The sequence below is a fragment of the Eptatretus burgeri genome, chromosome 1 (genome assembly GCF_056783735.1).
Source record: "Eptatretus burgeri isolate ZD-2024b chromosome 1, Ebu_testis_v1, whole genome shotgun sequence".
NCBI lineage: Eukaryota > Metazoa > Chordata > Myxini > Myxiniformes > Myxinidae > Eptatretus > Eptatretus burgeri.
Window position 1 is genome coordinate 149,420,822 of NC_140961.1, and position 6,000 is coordinate 149,426,821.

Genomic DNA, 6,000 nt, shown 5'->3' on the forward strand with positions numbered 1-6,000 from the left:
GTGGTGGGCTTGGGATACATAGGATCCTTTGCTCAAATTCTGTTAGGTCATTGAATTAATACCAGGTGAGGTTGAGTCAGCCTGGCATCTTTCTGAGGTTGGCAAAATGAGTTCCACATTGCTGTGATGATTGAGCCATTCAAGTATCCGGTGGTGAAGTGACAACATGTCCAGTACTGTGTACAATAGCCTCAGAGACTGCTTCAACAGAAACGGCACTCCATGCAAATTATGATCCCCATGGATGGATGGATGCGGTGGATATGCTCAGAGTCGTTGGTTCATACAGGTCAGGTCAGGGATGCAAACATGTGCTGGAGTAGCACATCGCTGTGTCCACTTTCCACGAGTACTTCAGGGACCTCCGTCTGGCCAACCCCAAGACAGATGCTTGGCCCAACCATATCTCCTTGAGATGCTGATCAAACTGCTGCAACCACAAGGCACGTGGTCAGCCCATTGACCTCCTACACTCATGAGGCTCCCTCACTCAGAGAATCTGCTGAGCAGGATCAACATCAGTTAAATGAGCCACATGTCCATACAGCAAGAGATGACACTCAGGAACTATGCAGAAAACAAATCTCATTTCACAAATCTCAAACAAACGAATCTCTCAGCAAACGCTCATTGGACACAAAGTCTGATCAGTGATAGCCAATGATTCTCTGACGAGATCTGCCTCCAAAGGAATTAAATCTTCATCTCAGATCCCTGGTTAGAGTCCAAACCTCACATCTGAAGAGCAAGACTGGAAACAACAAGGACCTGAAGACTCAGACTTTCATCCTCCTGCACAGGTGCTGACAGCAGCACATGCCATAATCCATTGAATCCATGACTCCCAGGCAAAACCCAGATGTCAAGTGACCTCTCGCTGACAGCCAGGAGAGAGATGAATATCACTGCCAAGGAAAGTGAATCTCTCCGTGACCTCAACTTCCTTACCACAAACAGGTGGAGACAAGACAGTCGCATCAAAGATGTCATTGAAAGCTTGGATCTTAGTTTTGACCCAGGAAATCCAGAATCCCAGTGGCTCCGACTTCTCATTCAGCACCTTGAGGGTCCCCACAAGGATATCCAGAGTCTCCGCAAAGATGACTGCATCTTCTACGAAGTCAAGGTCAGAGATCTTGACATTCCCAAACAAGACACAGCAACTTGATCTCTATGACATCCTCTCAAGAATCCAGTCCATACAAGCACTGAAAAGTGTGGGAGGCAGTACACACCCCTGAAGAACCCCAGTAACAACTGGAAATATGTCGGATATGGTATCACCACATCTCACAGCACTCTCATTACCAGAGTATAGTTCAGACATCAGATTGATCCATTTTTATGACATTCAACGAAAGACAAAGAATCCTCCAGAGGGCATCACAATTCACGAAATCAAATGCTTTGCAGAGAACAATATAGATTGCAAGCAGTCCCTACCGAAACTCTCATCTGCATTTGGTGAGGACCTGAAGAGTAAGGTCATGGTCAATCGTTGACCTTTTTGGTGTAAAGCCTGACTGCTCTGGGCGCTGTTGCTCAAGCAGATGATGGCCAGCCCTATCAATAATTATCTGAGCAAAGATCTTGCCCGGCACTGAGAGCAGCGTCACCCCGAGGTCATTGTTGCAGTCCTGGCAATTACCCTTCACTTTCCCCTCTTCACTTCACCAATCCCCTCTTCCAGTCAGTATGGATGATGCCTCTGTTCCAGACAGAGCACACAACTGCATGCAACGACATGAATTTATCATTTTCACCATCCTTGAGAAGTTCATCATGGATTCCACAGATCCCAGGAGCTTTGCCCATTTCAACAAGTTTGCCACAGCCTTTATTACTACAAAGGAAGGTGGATAACAGTTGATTGGAGGGTCAGCAATCGGGATAGTAACACCCCTGACATCAAATTCAAGAGCAGGTGGATCAGCTTGCTACAGCCCAACAAATTAATCGGCCTAATGGGCCTTCACTTCAGACTCTTCTCTTAATAACCCACCACCCTCCGATCTAACTGCAGTACACCGAGGGATGGGCTTGGAGGAACGCAATGCAGGAATTACCCTGTAAGCAGGATGAGAATCACTTAACTACAGATGATGCTCTTCCCCCTCACAGATTCCTCGCACAAAGGCCTCCTTGTCCACCCTCAGCACGCATGCAGCTTTTACGCCACAACTCCCTTCCCAGCTACCCTTTGCCATTAAGCCATGCCCTACAACTCTGTTCAATGGTGTCCAGTGCCCCTTGAGGTACAAAATTATTCTTTGCCATTTGATGAGTTCCAAGACATCCATTGGCAACATCAACGATGGTGGTCTTGAAGGTATTCCACAACTCTTCAGAATTCCCCAAAGCACCCAGACTCCCAAAGTCTCCACTCAGCCTGATCTCAAAGACCTCAGCTACCCTCTCATCCTTGAGCTTACCACCATCCAGCCTCGGCTGGGATGTCACCATTCTCCCAGATTTATGCTGCAACTTCAGAGTTCTACAACATGCCTGTGGTTGGTGTTGAGGAACTGAGAACTCCGATAGACCCTGCAGTTCTGAATCATTCTCCAGCCCAGTGACCATCAATGAGCACACGGTCAATCTCCTTTGTACAACACCAGCATTAGAATTCCAACTCCAGCAATGAAACCATGCACCAGCCAAACTAGTCAATAACTTCTTGTAAAGTTAAGGAACCTATTTATTTTCTGCTTCACATTTCCAGATCCATGGGGACCAACATATGTCTCATATCCATCCCTATCAGTTAATGTTGAAGCATTGAAATCCCCCAAGATTAGAAGAGTATCTCACTTAGGTCATTATCAACCACAGACTCGAGCGTGTGATAGAATGCATCCTTCTCAGTGATATCACTTGCTTCAGTTGGTGCACATATTGAGACAAAGGAAATGATACCCAATGAGCGATGAAATTATATGCTCATTGATCAATGCTTCCTCAATTGTCATTGGATTCAGTTTATTGATCACTGATACAGCAACACCTTGGGCATGGTACCCATCAGAGTGACCAGACCAATAGTAGGTGTAACCAGCTGCCATGATCTCACCACAATTCAGTCTCCGAACCTCAGAGAGTACTCTAATACCGATATTCAAATGCCTAAACTCAGATAATGACAGAGACAGGTGATCATCCTCTCTTAGGGAAAGATTCCAGGAACCCACGCAAAGGAACCACCCCAGGTTAACCCAAGGAGATCTCCATCTGGTGAACGACACCTCAGCAGCAATCCATCAAACACCACCACAATCTGATCCAGGAAGTTTACCCCATGGTTTTCCTCCTGTCATCAGGGAATGAGAGTCCCGAAGACTTTGCCCCAATCCCATCAACCAGTGATCTGCCTGCCAAATGGACTCCCACAGAGTGGGTTTTCAGTTTTATTTGCATTTGTGGGTTTTGTGGAATGAAGTGTTTTATGATGGCCGGAGTGCAAATCCTGCCACCAACTTCTGAAAAAAGTAACACAACTGCAGCAGAACATCCACAGACACAGTTGGGCACTATAAATGGATGGCTTTTGGCTCACAAGGAGCTCCTCTGCCCTTTGAGTTTCACAAAAATCACTTTTACACATACAAGCTTAACAAAAATAATTATTCAGTCAATTCTGTCAAAGCATAATTACCTTTCCATCGATTTACTGCACAGATAAACCTTAGCTGTCTTTATCGTTCAAGTTGCAAACTTCACAGTGGACTTTGAGTTTAGAAGGGAGGAGGGATGCTGTGATGGGAGGAACGGAAGAGGGATGTGGACTTGGAGTTGTGTGGGTGCATGGATATGTTTTACATCAGCATGTTGATGTTTTGCATCATTTATTTTCATGCTCGACCCATATCTTGCCTCCTGGATATTTATTCTCCACCCATGTGTTACATCATTTCTGCTGCAGCAGGTGAGAGCAACTCTTTCCTGGTCTGGTGGGATGTGTGCACGTATCTGAAAAAGGCATAATTTTTTACTGATGTGTGTCGTGTTTTAAATTAAATAAAAGGTGATTTGAAAATCCGCAAGTGTTGCTTAAACTGTGTGAAAGAATTGAGTTCTTCTCTGTTGGAGTCTGAGACCATTTATTAACAACAAACAACATCAACAAATAACAACAAACATGCACATGGAGAAAGAAGGAAAAACAAGACACAAGCAATGTCAAACAGAACACTCTTTCTGCCTAAAATGCACACAGCAGTGCTTTTTATACTATTTTGACAGGAAAACAACAGAGGAGGGTGAGACATCTGGAAAGATTCAACGACGGGAAGGGCTGTCAGGCACAAGGCAAAATAACTGATAACTGCAACGCAAGACCACTTTGTGGGGAAAGATAGACACACTCAGGACAGTGCACAGATTCAATGCCAGGTCAGCCTTGAAGAAAGGGTGATGACAAGTTTGGGAGGAAAGGCATAGAGTGGGTGGAGGGATACATGACCTCTGTACTTTGATCATGAATTCTCACAACACTCAGCCTGTTTCATGCAGCTGTCAAGGCCTTTGCGAGCAAAAGCCAATGGAGTTATTTAATTTTCTTAAGACAACAAGGCATCTGTTGCAGCAGCCTTCTGGGAATTACTTAATTTCCACTAGCAAATGAGGCAGCAGCAAGGCGTTCTTCTCTTCAGCAGCTGGCAGTTGAATTAAAACATGAGAGACACTAGTATTGGTTATATGTATTTCAGTGAAATAAAAGCACATAAGATTTAGTACGATAAAATTCCACTTTACTTATATATTCCACAGGACTTCCGGTTCCGGTTTTGAGCAGCGAGAGGTCTCCTTTGGGGCTCCCTGCTGACGTTCTCAAAGCTAAGTTTCCGGTTGTTATTTGTCCCGTTTTAACTGTTTAATTTTCTCACCTACATGTTACTGTGTGTTGCTAGTTCGGTTTTGTTTCAAAAATCGTGCTATTTTGTGAGTATTTTTGTCGACGTTCTTACCTGTGCTTGAGGCCGAGGCGTAGGCTTGAGGCCTACCGGTTCCACTCGGTGTTCGATCGTTTTTTTTTTTTGTTTGTTTTTTTCTCCCCATTACCTTCATTTTCTATCCTCCCATTACCTTCAATTTTGATCCTCCCCACTTTCCAAACATCCCCCATTCTCCCAAATAATCTCTGTCTTATCTCAAAAAAAAAAAAAAAAAAAAAACCTACAACAACACACTCACCTTCTCCCGATTCTGCTTCTTCTTCTTCCTCTTAACTTCCTCCTCGTCTTCTTCCTCGATTTTTTTTTTTTTTTTACACTTCCATGATCTAATCTGTTGAACTCTCTCATATATTAATATTAACAACAAAAAAAAAAAAAAATATATATATATATATATATATATATATATATATATATATATATATATACCCAACAACAACAACAACACGTTCACCTTCTCCCGATTCTGCTTCTTCTTCTTCCTCTTAACTTCCTCCTCGTCTTCTTCGTCGATTTTTTTTTTTTTTTTTTTTTTTTTTTTTTTTTTTTTTACACTTCCATGACCTAATCTGTAGAACTCTCTCATACATTATTTTTAACAACAAAAACGATCTTATAATGCTTCATCCTCCTCTCTCACACATGTGGTACTCTTTACTGTTTCACAATGCACTATTCTGCTATTTTAACAGACTGCTCTCATTTCGAGCTCTCCTTCATTCCTTGCCTAAAAAATCCAACTATTACAGCGCTTCTTCTCTCCATGATCTGAATTCGCCTTCATTGCATCCATCAAGAATTGTGTTAAATCGCATCTCTGACCGAAAACTTTTAAAAACCACAGTTTGCCATGGATGTTCGCTTTCCATCAACCATTCTTTTTTTCCAAATTCAGTGCCAACTCACCCCCCTCACCCCTCACTCTCACTCTCAAAGCAACCATCCCACTCTTCTCCCTCCAAGCCTCCCTCTCACCTCTCTCAAAAATCCCCCCCTCACCTTTCTCCCACCTTTCATCCCCCTCACTCTTCCTTCTCAAAGTTGCCCC